We start from the raw sequence: 17290 nt of genomic DNA on the forward strand, positions 1-17290 counted from the left end.
GAGGTGTCTGCAATAGGAGTAGAGTGCTCAGTCTCTACTTCTGATCATCATCTCGGACACCGTACTTCCTTCCCCTACAGATTATTGCATTCCAGTTGTTGCGCCTGCTCCACTAGACTCAAGCAGTGTGGACATATTGTTGCTGAAGAAGGGGTGTGACTGGCAGGTGATCCGAACAAAACCAGGTAAGGCCGTTGCACAAATCATAAATGTAGAATTCCTATTCTCATTAATTTACAAAAAAAAAATTGTGCGTGAGAGTCTGTCAGGAGTATGGGGAAAGGGGGGGAGGCGCTAGGCTGAAACTTTGCCTAGGGTGCCTAGAGACCTTGCACCGGCCCTGTATCTGCTGTCAATAAGTATGAGGGATTGTATATTAGACTTTGTGTAACTGGGTGATCAATATCTAAATGCGGTCTTGAGGATATGAAGACTGATAAGGATATTCCATTTTCTAATATATTATAATCAGAATTCTGCCATGCTGGAATCAGAGAAGTCGCTCTGAACAAAACCCGCCTCCCCAATACAAATATGAAGTTTGTGAATGCTTGTGCAAGTCTGTTTAGTTGCTCAGAATTCGCATATGAAATGCTGTGATCTATTTCCTGTGGAAAAGTAAACTCCACCCAGAAGAAATGTTTTGGATACTGTAACACAAGACAGAAATATCTTTTTTCCTGCCCTGCTTCCAAGGTGAGAGGACTTCATTCAGTGGTTCCCAAAGTGTGCGCCGCGGCACTGTCACAGGGGTGCCACGGGAAAGTCAGAAAAAACAAAACAAGATATAAACTCACCAATAGTGATAAGCTGCGTGAGAGAGAGGGAGAATGCTGGGTCCCGGCGCCGCGTGGATTGGTGAGTTTATGTTTAGTTTTTTTCTGGCTTTCCCGCGGCAGAGGGGACAGAGTGAGAGGGAGCGTGGCAGAGAAGAGGGGACAGCGTGACAGAGGCCAGAGGAGGGGACAGCGTGACAGAGGGAGAGGAGGAGGACAGAGGGCAGAGGAGGGGGACAGCATGACAGAGGCCAGAAGAGGGGGACAGAGGCCAGAAGAGGGGACAGAGTGAGAGGGAGCGTGGCAGAGGAGAGGAGACAGCATGACAGAGGGCAGAGGAGAGGGGACAGCATGACAGAGGGCAGAGGAGGGGGACAGAGGGCAGAGGAGGGGGACAGTGTGACAGAGGGCAGAGTAGGGGGCCAGAGGAGGGGGACAGCGTGACAGAGGAGGGGGACAGTGTGACAGAGGGCAGAGGGGGACAGAGGGCATAGGAGGGGGACAGTGTGACAGAGGGCTGAGGAGGGGGACAGAGGGCTGAGGAGGGGGACAGAGGGCAGAGGAGAGGGGACAGAGGGCAGAGGAGAGGGGACAGCATGACAGAGGAGAGGGGACAGCGTGACAGAGGCCAGAGGAGGGGGACAGAGGCCAGAGGAGGGGGACAGTGTGACAGAGGGCAGAGGAGGGGGACAGTGTGACAGAGGGCAGAGGAGGGGGACAGTGTGACAGAGTAGGGGGACAGTGTGACAGAGGCCAGAGGAGGGGGACAGAGGCCAGAGGAGGGGGACAGTGTGACAGAGGGCAGAGTAGGGGGCAGTGTGAGAGGGTGCAGTGAGAGGGGACAGCGTGAGAGAGGGCAGAGGGGGCAGCGTGAGAGGGGCCAGAGTGACTGGATGTAGAGGGGGCATTTTTGCATACAACTAAATAAGTATTTCTGTCCTGACCTAAATACTTATTACATTTTTTTGACCCAACTACTTCTAAAACAGGACTGCTCAGTAATTATTTTGAAGGGGTGCCTTGAAAAAATTATGGAGTCTCTAAGGGTGCCGCGAACTGCAAAAGTTTGGGAACCACTGACTCAACTGATGGAGACTGCAAGCTTAATGCCATGGAGGTCTATATATATATATATATATATATATATATATATATATATATATATATATGAGGTGCCTAGAAGGCAATTTAGGGCTGGTTAGTATGTGAAAATGAATGCTATAATGGAGTTTTGAATGGAATATAGTTAAAGTGTGTATGTGTTTATGGGAGTTTGTATTAAGTGTATTTGAATGGAATTGTTGTGGTTACACTGTATGTGAGCTGTTTGAGTTAAGGGAAAAAGCTTTATGGACGTGTGTGATTAATATGTGACTGTGTTGTAGATTAATTGTATCATAAATAGAAACTGTATACATTTTAGGTGGCACTGTGGTTGAGCAGTGTGGCTGGACAGAGTGGTAAGATAGCTGAGTGTATTAGCTCCTGTAGTGCTATGCATTAGTGGGACTGTGCTGTACATTCAATGTATGAGACATAGTGAAATAGGAGTATGGTGTTTGAATGAAATATATAGAGATTGTCTTTGGTTTATGTTGCAGTTTGATGGAGATTGAATTATAAGGGCACTTTATATTAAGGTTGCATCTCATAAATGGCATTGCCTAGTACGGGGGGCTGATTGGTGTTTTGGGACTGGGGGGCATTGTAAGGAACCCCTCCAGCCGGCACAACACAACCCGGAATCTACTCTGCCAATCAGGTGTTCACTGGAGCCCCTGATGGTGGGGACAGACTGGGCCGCAGACTGACAGAGGGTCGTGAAGTGTGTACCGGCTAGGGAGAACCCAGGCAAGCGGAGTGAGGTCCACGCAGAGGTCAAGGGCCGGCAGCAGACAACAGTACCAGTAAACAAGCCGAGGTCAGAGGTCACAAGCAGATAGCAGAATCGGTAAACAGGCCAGAGATCAGGGTCACAGGATACACAAGCGAAGTCCAATTCCAAGCCAAGGGTCATACACGGGAAATCAATAGAGGTTCAGAAGACAGGAACGGGAACAAGCAGGTCAGCAGACTGGAGAGCAGAAGCTATAACCGGCAATGAGGAAGCAGACCTCATTGCCTTAAGTACTAATGGCCACCAATCAGAGCCTAGCTCTGAATTCAGACACAGCCCCCTGCCTAACTAATGAGCAAGATAATCAGCCCGCAGGCTAGAGACTATGGTGAGCGCATGTGCCCGGCTTCCTCATTGCCGGGACGCAGCGCTGAAGCTTCTGACCGTTGCCCCGGCAACGGCCGGGTTATGGCCGGAAATGACGTCCCGGTCGCCATAGCGACAGCCGGGACGCAGGTGAGTGAGTAGCGGCGGCTGGGCACCACCGCGGCTCGTAACAGTACCCCCCCTTGAGGAGGGGTCGAGGGACCCCGACATCCAGGTTTTCTTGGGAATCTCTTAAAGAACTCCTTCAACTGTTTGGGAGCATTGAGTTGTCTTTGCGGAATCCAAGACCGTTCTTCTAACCCACGATTCCTCCACTGCACTAAGAAGTGCACCTACCCTTGCACTTTTTTCGAATCCAGGATTTTCTGAACAACGTATCTCTGTGGCTTGCTTGAACTTCCCCCAGGCACACTTGAAGACTGAGTTTGGCTAGGATATAGTACCGGTTTCAACAGCGAACAATGAAATGTGTTAGGGATTCTTAAGGAGCTCGGAATTTTTAGCCTAAACACAACAGAATTAACCTGCTTGACGATAGAAAACGGCCCGATGAACTTAGGGCCCAACTTCTTGCAAGGCTGTCTAAGCCTCATATTTTTTGTAGACAACCAAACTTTCTGGCCCACCTTGAGGGAGCAGATGGTACGATGGCGGTCCGATTTTTTTTTTGCCACAAATGAGGCTTGTCTTAATGATGACTGGACCTTCTTCCAGATAACTCTGAGATCCCTGGCAGTGGAGCGGATCTCCTGGGTACCAACGGACTTGAGTGAGTATAAAGAGTTAGACCTGGGGTGAAAACCATAATTGCAAAAAAACGGAGAGGTTTTGGTGGATGAGTGACAGGAATTATTGTAGGCAAATTCCGCCCAGGGTAACAAGGAGGACCAGTTGTCATGGAACTCTGATGTGTAGCAATGTAAAAACTTCTCCAAGGACTGGTTAACCCTCTTGGTTTGCCCATTTGATTGAGGGTGATATGCGGATGACAAACTGACCTTGATTCCGAGAAGGGTACAGAAGGATTTCCAGAACAGTGCTATGAACTGAGACCCCCGATCAGAGACGATGTCAGTAGAAAGTCCATGGAGCCGGAAAATGTGTTAAATAAACAAGACGGCCAAATCTCGAGCAGAAGGGAGTCTTGTTAATGGAATGAAATGAGACATCTTACTAAACCGGTCTACCACGACCCAAATGGTATTGTGTCCTGTAGAGAATGGCAGATCCACTATAAAGTCCATGGACAAGTGCGTCCATGGTTTTGCAGGAATGGCCAAAGGAACCAACTGGCCTACAGGACGAGTCCTGGGAATTTTGTTTCTGGCACAAACCTCACAAGACAGGATGTGGTCCTTGACGTCAGCAGACAAAGATGGCCACCATACCGTACGGGAAAAAATTTCCAAGGTTTTGAAGGCTCCAGGATGTCCAGCAGTCTGATTAATGTGTGCTTCCGCAAGGACTGCCTTCCTTAGATGCACTGGGACAAACAAGCATCCTACTGGAGTATTATCAGGAGCCAATTTCTGAAATCTTTGTAGGGTGCAGCTTAGGTCTTGGGTTAACCCAGCATGAATAACGGACATGGGAACAATAGGCTCTGGGCTAGTAACCGGAGTATGATGTGCCAGGAAACCTCTGGACAGGGCGTCTGCTTGGACATTTTTAGAACCAGGACGGTAGGTGATTATAAAGTTAAACCGAGTGAAGAACAGTGACCAACGAGCCTGTCGGGGGTTCAGTTGTTTGGCTGACTGTATATACTGCAAATTCTTATGATCCGTTATAACGGAGATCTGGTGTGCAGCGCCTTTCAACCAATGTCGCCATTCCTCAAAGGCCCATTTAATTGCCAACAGTTCTCGGTTTCCCACGTCATAGTTGGTTTTCGCTGAAGAGAACTGACGGGAAAAAAAGGAACACGGATGTAAGCTGTGGGTCTGGGTATCTTTTTGTGACAAGATGGCCCCAGCACCGACGTCAGAGGCATCTACTTCAAGAAAAAATGGTACCTTAGGATCCGGGTGTCTGAGGACCTGAGCAGACACAAAAGCTTTCTTCAGGGTTTCAAATGCAGTTATTGCCTGTTGTGACCAAACAGCTGGATCACTTCCCTTGCGGGTCAAGGTGACGATAGGAGCCACGATATCAGCAAAGCCGCCAATAAATCTCCTGTAATAATTGGCGGATCCCAGGAATCTCTGGACCGCCTTGAGGTTATTCGGTTGTACCCAATCCAGGATTGCCTGGACCTTGGTTGGGTCCATGGAGAAACCTTCTGAGGAGATTATTTAGCCTAGGAAGGATACCTTCTGGACCTCAAACTCGCATTTCTCGAGTTTAGTGTAGAGATGATGTTCCCGCAATTTCTGTAGGACTTGTCTGACATGACCCTGGTGCACTGACAACGATTCTGAATAAATGAGGATGTCGTCCAAGTAGACATCAACAAAGTGTCCCAGAAACTCACGTAACACCTCATTAATCAAATCCTGGAATACTGCAGGGGCATTACTAAGGCCAAACGGCATGACCAGATATTCGTAGTGGCCCGAGAGCGTGTTGAATGCCGTCTTCCACTCATCACCTGCTCTAATACGTATGAGGTTATAGGCACCACGAAGATCAATTTTTGTGAAGATAGTTGCCCCTCTTAATTGGTCAAAAAGCACGGAGATGAGAGGAAGGGGATAGGTGTTTTTAACCGTAATAAGATTCAGCCCTCGGTAATCGATACAGGGTCTGAGTCCACCGTCTTTCTTGGATACAAAGAAGCACCCTGCTCCTACTGGGGACTTGGATGGCCTGATGAAGCCTTTCTCCAGGTTTTCGTCAATATGTTCTTTCATGGATTTGGTCTCTGGACCGGAGAGAGAGTACAAGCGTCCCTTGGGTAATTTAGAACCCGGAATGAGCTCAATGGCACAGTCGAAATCCCGGTACGGTGGTAGAGTGTCAGCAGCCTTTTTGGAGAAAACATCCCAGAAGTCATGATACTGTGAAGGGAGCTGGAATTCAAAAGTGCTCTGTGCTGCACTGATCACACCAGTGATGATTAGTGCAGGGGATAGGGAAGATATTGTGCTTTGGACATACATTAACTAAGCTATTGCCTGTATAGAAATAACAAATTCCTTCATCCCTCTAAAAATACAAGATGAGAAATACAAATGGGGAGCAACTCCAATTTAAAATGCATGTGGTTAATAAAACAGCTGCTTGGTACTGTACAGCCTAAGATTTCTGGAGCTACAAACACAGTACGAAACTGACTCCCAATCTGAGACCACCTCAATGTAACTGCAAATTATCTCTCTGAAAATAATGAATTAATTTATTTTTGGCATTCGCTAACCATTTTTCTGCCAAAAATGTTAGCCAGCAAGGAGTTAGTGGATGCAATAGTCACTACTCATTCTCTTATTCATGTTATTCTGAGGATACTCTGGCATGTATTTGACACAGTATATCGGATTGGAGGGCACCCTTGGTATAATTGTAATGGACATACATATACAATCGGTCCAGATTCGATATACTATTGGGCAGTCTGCACTGACATATTACATATGGCTTTGGGGTGATGGGGTAGCTCAGATGTAGCCTGACCATTGAATAGTTCCTGTGTGCTCAAGTTGGGGGATACGCACACACACAGACTGTGCTCTCACATTGCTCATCCTCGTGTCCCTCAGCCCTCCTCCAGGTCCCACGTCCCTCAGCCCTCCTTCAGGTCTTGTGTTTCTCATCCCTCCTCCAGGTCCCGCCTCCCTGATCCTTCCTCCAGGTCCCATGTCCCTCAGCCCTTCTTCAGGTCCCACCTCCCTGATCCTTCCTCCAGGTCCCACGTTCCTCAGCCCTCCTCCAGGTCCTGTGTTCCTCCTGGTCCCGTGTTCCTCAGCCCTCCTCCAGGTCCCACATCCCTCAGCCCTCCTACAGCTCCCATGTTCCTCCAGGTCCCACATCCCGCATCCCTTCTCCAGGTCCCACCTCCCTGATCCTTCCTCCAGGTCCCACATTCCTCAGCCCTCCTCCAGGTCCCGTGTTCCTTATCCCGCCTCCCTGATTTTTCTTCTAGGTCCCTCAGCCACCCTCTAGGTCCACTGTTCCTTATCCGCCTCCCTGATAATTTTTCCAGGTCCCAAGTCCGATCCTTTCCGCTCACTGAGACTGCAGCCTTTCATTTATGGATTAGGGAAAGATGGATGCAGTGCAGACCTCTAGGAGCTTTGAGCTACGTTACACCTCCCAGAGCATGTAAAAAGAGTCTTCTGCAAGCATCCCTCATTCAGTGGTAAGCATGGGTCAAGGTTCTAATTACAATGTGATTATGTATTCCTCAAAGTCATGTGCATGATGTGCACTTGATCATCATTTGCAGTGGAGCTTTTCCCTTTTGTAATTGGAAATACTGTCTGCCGAACCGGGTCTGCAATGCCCACATTAAATTGCAACCACCATGTAAAATAATCAAGTTTTTGTTACCACCTGCTGGAGGGTAACTGTCCAGGAAGGCAGGAAATGATGGGCAATGGCTATGGCATGGTGATTTAGTGTGACTGAGAAGCTGATGGGCATCAAGAGAGGAAAACTCGAAGGCAGGGAGGCATTTGAGGGAAAAGCTGCCAGGGAGGGAAAAATGATGGTAAAGGGACATGTAAAGGAAAACCTTATGTGCAGGGGCGCATGTGAGAGACTGGTGGCAGCGGGGCGTGTGAGAGAGGTTGATGGCAGGTGGGCATGTGCAGGAAAAGCTTGTGGACAGGTGGGCATGTGAGAGGCTGGTGGCAAGGAGGCACGTAAGAGATGCTGGTGGCAGACGGGTCATGTAAAAGACTGGTGGCATGGGGGCATGTGAAGGAAAAGCTGGTGGGAATGTGAAGGAAAAGCTTGTGGGCAGTGGGAATGTGAGACAAAGGCTGGTGGTATGTGTTATGTGCGTATTGTCGCTAACCAATAACGATTGTCGAACCTCGAGTTGTGTTTCCAAAGCACAAAGATTTATTCGCAAATAAAATAATAAATATGCTCAAGCGAAGTAATAGTAAATACAGCCGTTACTTATTGCAGGCACTCTGGATCCAGTGCAGTCATTCAATCCTGAAGTCTGGGGACAAGATGTCTGCACTCTGGATCACAAGCTGCTGCTTATATACACAATCAAATACAGTAATACAATGAAGATGGTATAGCTTGCATCTAATGGTCCGGGTCTCAGGAATGTCCAAGGGGTCGTTAATCATTGGCTGGTTCATCCTAAGGAATCCAAAGGAGGGAGTCATCTCTGCAGGGGGTATGCTCTGCTCTTCCCGCCAGGATTCCTTAGTTTTAAGTAGTTCATAATTCCCTATCATTCATAACTTGCGTATGCACTCTGCGATTCCCTCGCAGAGTGAACCAAACAGTAGGATATGTAACAAGGTTCATTATGATACCACTCATGATGTTATTCCTTTAACCTGTTCCGTGTATTTCACTAATATGCATGTAACTCTGATATAACATATAAATACTACCATATTTCGACATAACTGACTATGTGTTGCAACTACCGTTAATGTGTACTATTTTATAAGTATGCGTGTTTGTGCGAATGTATGGTAAAAGACCAATTACTGTTGCTGCCACGTGTAGTGGATGCGTACGCCCTTTCACGCCGTAGCGTGCCCTTGTACGTCGATGCGTACCGTACGCATCTTTTCAGACAAAGACAACCAAGTTTGCTAGACTTTAATTGAAATGACTTTATCCAATTTGCTGACTTCGACAATTCCACCCTTTGATAGTGTAATAAACTATCACCCAATCACCGTTTCAAGTTCAGGATTATACAATACTTCTTCACAGACCATGATCTTGGTATCTGGTACCACCCTCTCAGTCTCTTTCCCAGTGTTACTCCTATGAGACCGTTTTCCACACCTCAACACAGTAGGAACACATTTGACAACTAAACCAATTGCTAAGATGCCACCCAGTATAAGGAGAAGGAGCTTACCTACACTCGCAATCATTTCCTGTACCCACTCCCCCAGACCGGAGAACCATTTTGCTGGGTTCAACCATGAGAACCAACCTGCCATCTTTTCCCCAACCTCATATAACGAAGAATTATGGCTCTTTCGAAATTCCCATTTCAGCTGCTAAATTTCATCCATCTTCCGGTCTATAACCTCTTTAGGGTCATCAGTATTATTAGTAATGTACGTGCAACATTTGACACCGAACTGGGTGGCCAGTGTCACACAGTACCCACCAGTAATAGAGGTGAGATAATTTAGTACCAGTCTATGTTGCACCAACTCCTTCTTGTACGCTTGTAGCTCCCTTCCAGTATACCTGAAAGTGTCATCATACATCTCGGTGATATTATCTATTAATTTAGCTAGGTCTTGGATATATTTAAAGTTTAATGTTCCCCGAGCAGTCCTGGTGAGATCTAGAGCAACCATAACTTGGAAACCAGCAGTTTCACTAATCAACTTTGTAGCTATGGGTATTTCTCTTGCCACGGTGTTCATACTGTGTGTGTATGTATGGTGGTGATGTAGTCTTGTGAATATCTACCATTTCTTCATGAGTAATAGTCATGATTTCAGGAACCAGTTTAACTAGGAAACACAAGCCCTTGGAACTCGGAGTTACCCAGGAATAAGCTTTTCTTCCACAAACAAAATACACGTCATCAGGGAGAACATAAGGAACAGTATGCCCATGAATTATATCACACAGAGTTTTGATAAAACCACCCATGCCTAGTGTCTCCATCTGCTCTAGACACATGTCGGCATTAATGACATTTTTACATTTATCTGTAGAGACTTTTCCAATGGATACCTTCTTATGTTTGGTTATACGCCCTAATTTGTGACTTCCATCAACATTCCTGCCTAGTAGTGACCTTGTCAGTCTCCCTCTAAAATGAGTGTGGCGAGAAATTGTCTGATCTGATAGGTCAGTCTCCCAATTCTCCAGGCGCTTTGCATGAGATATGTTTAGGCACAGCAAAGATCTGCCTATGGAGTATTGTCGAAGCGTCAGACTAGGGGACCTAGTGTTATTGTACCTCCCTTCTATGGGCCTCCCACCCCTTAATTCGAGTACTTTGGATATGTTTAGAGGAAATGGCACTAGTCCTATGTTATGCTGCCCTTGAGGCACGTGAGAGCACACCCAACACTCGGTTTGGTTTAGCACCTTACCCACCAGGGAGTGATAATCCTCCAAAGGATGCCCGCCTATATTCAGAGTACTGGGGGACTGGCATCGTTGGATGCATCTCTCTTCAACTAGGGAGTCGCAGAACTTGCAGATACAATATTCATCAGACAATAGCCCCTCACACTGCCTCCGAGTTCCTGAGCTAGCAGACCTTTTCATAACCCCTGGACCAAGTTTGATAATGGGCTGCTCAGGATATCCTATTAACTTTTCTTCGGCCTCCATTTCATCCGTATCACTCCCAGAACTCTCCTCCGTCCTCCATCCTCCTTCACAAAAATAGAATGTCCTAGAAAAAGTAAAAACAAGGAAAATCCTGGAACAAAAGAAAAACAAAAACCGCCACTCCATCGCTGGAAAGATAGTTCTGAGGCAACGTCTCTGGTTCAGGTGTCTCAACTGTAGGCTTTAGGTCTCCCGGACCAGGCTCACAAGTGACAGCTCTATGTCGTCGGTCTGAGTTTTGTCTTGCACTTTCTCCGGATTATGGACTCTCCTGCAGTGGGTGGAATGGACCCAAGTGTCTCTCTCTGCAACCTTCAGTGATGTAGTACTGGTCAGCAGCACTTGGTACGGGCCTTCCCAACGGTCTGTTAAACAACCTGAACGTAAGAAATTGCGGATCATAACATAGTCTCCAGGTTCAACATCATGAGAGTTCGTCTCTGGCATACCAGGTGACAGCATTTTTAGTTTTTGTTGTTGTTGTTTCAGCTGTCTACTCATTCTTATAAGATATTGTACAGTCACTTCATTATTACACTTTAAGTCGTCTTGTGGACTCACGATCAAATGAGGTTGTCGTCCGAAAAGTATCTCAAAGGGGGAGAGATTAAGAGGAGGTCTAGGAGTGGTTCGAATGCTGTGGAGGACCAACGGCAAAGCCTCAGGCCATGCCAACCCAGTTTCAGCCATGATCTTACCCAGTTTGTTCTTGATAGTACCGTTTACTCTCTCCACCTTACCACTGGCTTGTGGTCGGTAAGAGGTGTGAAGTCTGCTACTGATTCCCATGAGTTTACACATATTTTGGAAGATATCACCAGTAAAATGGGTACCCCATCACTTTCAATGATTCTAGGGATACCGAACCTACACACAAAGTCTTGTACAATTTTCTTTGCAGTGAACACAGCAGTATTAGTGGCTGCCGGATATGCTTCTACCCAACCGGAAAACACATCAATACACACTAACACATACTTTAGATTCCTGCACGGTGGTAATTGGATATAGTCAATTTGTATTACCTGAAAAGGTCCGTCTGTAGGAGGGATGTGGGATGGCTCAGTTGGAATAGTTTTTCCAACATTTTTCCTCAAACAAGTAAGACATGACATTGCTTTCTTACCAGCCTGAGAGGAAAATCCGGGAGCACACCAGTATGCTCTCACCAGTTTGCGCATACCTTCTTTACCCAGGTGAGTCAGGCCGTGTGCTGCTTCAGCCAGGCTTGGATAGTATGTTCGGGGAGCTACAGGCTTACCTTGTCCATCCCTCCAGAGTCCTGAGGACTCTTGACCACATCCCTTCACCTTCCAGACCGCCTTTTCCTGCAGGGAACACAAATCTTGCATTTCAATTAATTTCTGCATGTCTAATGTCTGAAAAACCACCATAGTCTCGGTCGATACCGTCATAGGTTGCCCTGCTGCCCATTTAGCAGCTTCGTCTGCCCTGTTGTTGCCCAATGACACTGGGTCTTCTTCAAAGGTATGGGCTTTGCACTTTATGACGGCTACTGTTCTGGGTAACTGTATCGCTGTCAGAAGTCCTTTTATGTGTTGTGAGTGTGCCACTGGTGTACCTGCTGCTGTCGTAAAGTTTCTAAGACGCCAAGGGGCCCCAAAATCGTGCACTACCCCGAAGGCGTACCTAGAGTCAGTATATATGTTGGCTGATTTAAACTCTGCCAATTCACACGCTCTCCTTAGTGCTACTAGTTCCGCCACCTGGGCTGAGTGAGGTGGGCCAAGGGGTTCAGCTTCTACCACATCCTGATCGTCTACAACAGCGTAACCAGTACATAGCTCTGCTGTCTCTGTTTGTCTATGGCAACTTCCGTCTGTATAAAACGTAAAATCTACATTTTCTAAGGGGGTGTCACGTATGTCGGGCCTTGCAGTAAAGGTCTGGTTCAGGTGTTCCATACAGTCATGCGTGTCAGTATTCTTGCCTAACTCATCATCAACCAGGGTCTCCACATCTCCCACCCTTTGTGTCTCTTGAGACACATATGGAAGGTATGTAGCTGGATTTAAGGTGCTACATCGTTTGATGGTGATGTTTGAGGGTGCCATCAGGGCTAGTTCCCACTTTGTGAATCTAGCTGAAGAAACATGTCTGGTTTGGGCTGAATTTAACAGAGCTGATACAGCATGGGGTGTATAGATGGTTGAATTATGTCCTAATACTACATCCTCGCTCTTACTTACTAGAAGGGCCGTTGCTGCTACACTTCTGAGACATGTTGGGAGTGTTCTTGCCACATTGTCTAATTGTGCACTGTAGTATGCTACTGGTCTGCTAGCCTCACCATGTTTCTGTGCGAGGACACCTGCTGCACAGCCATCAGCTTCTGTACAAAATAGCTCAAAAGGCTTTTCATAATCAGGTATTCCCAATGCAGGTGCTCTAGTCAGACTATCTTTAAGATTAAAGAACGCTTGCTCTGACTCTTCTGTGTGTACAACACGTTCTGGTTTTGAGGAAGAGACTAGCTCCTGCAATGGTAATGCCAGAATAGAAAAACCTGGGATCCAGGACCTACAGTATCCACACATCCCCAAGAAAGTACGAATCTGCTTCTGGCTCTGCGGCAGAGTCATGTGTTGTATGGCCTCAATTCTGTCGGTTGTCAGGTGTCTTAGCCCCTTAGTGAGGCAGTGTCCTAAGTATTTGACTTTAGTCTGACATGGCTGTAATTTATCCTTTGCTACCTTGTGCCCTGTTTGTGAAAGATGAAGCAACAACAATTTAGTATCATGTAAACATGACATAAAAGAATCAGAGCACAACAACAAATCGTCCACATATTGAATTAGAACAGACCCATTGTGGGGTTGAAAGCATTGCAAACAGTCATGTAAGGCTTGGGAGAAAATACGGGGGCTGTCAATGAACCCCTGGGGTAGTCTGGTCCATGTGTATTGCACTCCCCTGTAGGAGAATGCAAAAAGGTATTGGCAGTCAGGGTGAAGAGGGACTGAGAAGAAAGCAGAACATAGATCAATGACAGTAAAATGACTGGCAGACGGTGGAATCTGCATGAGGATGACAGCTGGATTCAGCACTACGGGGAATTGGCTCTCCACAACTTTGTTAATTCCCCTTAAGTCCTGGACTAATCTATAGCCCCTCCCCCCACTCTTCTTCACAGGGAAAATGGGACTATTTGCTGTACTGGCTGTACGAATTAAAATCCCTTGTTTTAACAGCCTCTCAATAACAGGATATACCCCTAGTTCCACCTCCGGTTTTAATGGATACTGTGGGATTTTTGGAGCTATCCTACCACTTTTTAGATTGACCATGACAGGGGCTACGTTTGCCATCAGTCCAGTGTCCTGTCCATCTCTGGTCCATAGGGAACCTGATATTTACAGCAACATCCCCTTTACTTGAGATGGACTTTGTTCTATAACAGGAGAGCGTAACATTAACCTTTGAGGGGTGTCCAATATATCCTGTACCTCATGTGCGACCTTCTCCGGTATATCTAAGAACACACCATCAGAAGTACAGTATATGACACATCCCATTTTACATAACAAGTCTCTCCCTAGCAAGTTAGTAGGAGCCGCTGCAGCCAAGAGAAACGAATGCTTAGTATGCAGCGGCCCGATAGTAACTTCGGCGGGTTTAGTTAGAGGATAATGTAACACTTTTCCCGTTACCCCCATAGCTGAAATGGTTTTACTGGTCACCTGTAGATTGAAAGGAGAGGTTATCACAGATCGGGCCGCCCCTGTATCTACAAGAAAAGTTTGTTTCCTACCAGCTATGTCAACTATCATTGTTGGTTCTTCACTCTGACTCTGTTAACCTCACTGGCTGTAGACTACAGGTATGACCTGACCCCTAGCGCTGACTATTGATTTCCCGCGCAGCATTTGCTGCCGTAATATGCGCGGGTAGATGTGAGTCTTCTAGTCTATGTGAATCCCTCCTTGGAGGATATCTATGTGACCCACCCCTATGTGTATTGAGTCTTTCCTTTTTACAATCTTTCCTGTAATGTCCTTCCTCGTTACAGTTGAAACACCTGATCACTTTAGGTTTCTTGTTATATGGGTTGTATGCTGGTGGTCGTGTATGCACCCTTTCTAGAGCCTGTATACTTACCGTCATTAACCTATCACTTTTCTCCTCCCTTTTTCTAAAAAGGTTTTTGTCGTGTTCCACAGCAACTTCTCTAAGAGAATCTACCGTGCTGCTTCTCCAACCAGGGGTTGAGGTTTGTACTCTTGTTTTTAGATTTTCTCTAAGGCCATCCATCAGTACCCCTACAGCTACCTCTCTGTGATATGGGTCCTCACTTATGTTGGATATCCCAGTAAATCGTGTTATCGCTGCTATAGCTCTAGTGAAGTAATCTGCTGCTGTTTCGCTATCCTTTTGTTTAATGGTGAAAATCTTACTCCAATTTACTACTACTGGAAAATAGATGGCTAAGTGTTTGACAATTTGTTCTATATTCTTTTGGTTAATCTCATCAGTCAAGGTGTCATCTTCCTTCAACAAACAATCTTCAATGAATTTTTTGTATGTTAGTATTGGGAGGAAGACACGCCCTCAACACTACACGTCAATCCTTATTGGTTGGTTCGTGGGCATTTCCTAAATCTTTAACAAATTTCTGACACTTAGCCAACTCTTTTCTAGGATCTGGGAATTCAGTCATAATGGAACGTAATTCTGATCTAGTCCAGGGACAATGCATTGTAACATTTCTTAAAGGAACTACGCCATCCTTATCCGGATTCCCATTGGGAACTGATATTGTGCGGACCAGGAACGCACCCTCTGGTGCACTGACTTCAGGGGACACTACAGGATTTGCTGGTTCTAGATTTAGAACGCTTTCACTCCTAGTGATCACGCTACTCTCACCTATCTCAGCCATTTTCTCGTACTTGCGCTGAGCCTCTAGTACACTAACAGCATGGGCAATGGCCGAAATCACAGTGGGTTCATCTTCACTTTCAGATACACTTGATTTAAACTGGCTTAAAACAGGATACAACTTAGCAATTTTTCTATTTTCAGTTTTAACAACGGCTGTACTTACCCCTCCCGCCACATAAGGTGGCGGGGGCGCGCTTGCGCTGAGTTCGCCATGCTTCGCAACGGTTACATCCGCCTTGCGCGCGCTTTTCGTCACGCCTACTTCCGGTTTGCATTCGCTGTTCTGCCACGTGTTACCTTCCATTTGCCACAATTTTAAACAATCATTATGTTTATTCCTCACTTTTGTTGAGGTAATCAACCATACTTTATCTTTTACAGTATTCAGTACCTCTGCATTAAAACTTCCTATTGTTGGGAAAGGCCTATCACAAGCTTTGGTCATCTCGACCCACGTGTCACAATACACAGTTGCGTATGCACCATATTTCTTACACATGAGAAACCTCGCTGAACCAATAGGGCCTTCCTTAGGCAGTACACTGACCATCTCTAGCGTATGCTTAGCACCCATGTTGAACAATATACCAACTCTTTTGCTACAATCACACCTAGAGATCTCTAATGCTCAGTGAACATATTTCCTTTAGCCGCGTTCACTCGCTTTTCTCGCACCCGCTAGGATCCCTAATACAGAAATATCACTGTGGGCCCCAAGGGCTATCAGCTCCTCGATACCCTGGCTCAACCACAAAATCTGCTGAGTTTATTATAACTGGGAGAACAAAGTCAATACAATCAACCAGCCTTTCCAATATAATTCCTCCTAGCTGCTTCACCAATCCGCACTCAAGATGCGGTTAGATCGCACTGCCTACCAATACTAATTATTAGCAAACCTTGCGATCTCTTGGTAGCGCTTTTGCGAAAAAAAAACACGTTTTCGCATTCGGTATACCTGCCCTGTATACCGTCCTTCAGTTGGGCAATCCGCCTCGTCAGACAGCAACTGAGTACAATGAATAATGAACAGTGTATCTACGTTACAACATTACACACTATACACCTTTTCTGCGCAGAAAATCAAAAGTTCCCAACAATAGTAATAATGTCTCAGAGGCTTTCACAAGTAATTATACTATACATGTACAATAACTATCAAAACGATTGTTTAACCACGTGGCAAGTCTACCAGAAGTTCGCGTACGCACAGCAGGAAATACACATACGCTAAGCAATGCAATACAGTTATACGCACGACAGTAAAAAGAAACAGTTTTCTCTTTTGTCCCTAGGTTCTAGTTAGCGTGCCCTAGATAATGCAAAACGGACATTCGGTTTCGCAACACAGAGTAAAATTCAGGTTTTGAACACCATGCGTTCTTACCCGTTTATGACGCGTCTCCACCCTTTGTTGAGGAACCGAAATCCGTTGGTCTTGCGTATCATCGGCAACGAAACCTCCAAAGCTCACGAGCCCCCAAATTGTCATGTGCGTATTGTCGCTAACCAATAACAATTGTCGAACCTCGAGTTGTGTTTCCAAAGCACAAAGATTTATTCGCAAATAAAAGAATAAATATGCTCAAGCGAAGTAATAGTAAATACAGCCGTTACTTATCGCAGGCGCTCTGGATCCAGTGCAGTCATTCAATCCTGAAGTCTGGGGACAAGATGTCTGCACTCTGGATCACAAGCTGCTGCTTATATACACAATCAAATACAGTAATACAATGAAGATGGTATAGCTTGCATCTATTGGTCCGGGTCTCAGGAATGTCCAAGGGGTCGTTAATCATTGGCTGGTTCATCCTAAGGAATCCAAAGGAGGGGGTCATCTCTGCAGGGGGTATGCTTTGCTCTTCCCGCCAGGATTCCTTAGTTTTAAGTAGTTCATAATTCCCTATCATTCATAACTTGCGTATGCACTCTGCGATTC

The sequence above is a fragment of the Mixophyes fleayi genome, chromosome 8 (assembly GCF_038048845.1).
Source record: "Mixophyes fleayi isolate aMixFle1 chromosome 8, aMixFle1.hap1, whole genome shotgun sequence".
In the NCBI taxonomy this organism is placed as follows: Eukaryota; Metazoa; Chordata; class Amphibia; order Anura; family Limnodynastidae; genus Mixophyes; species Mixophyes fleayi.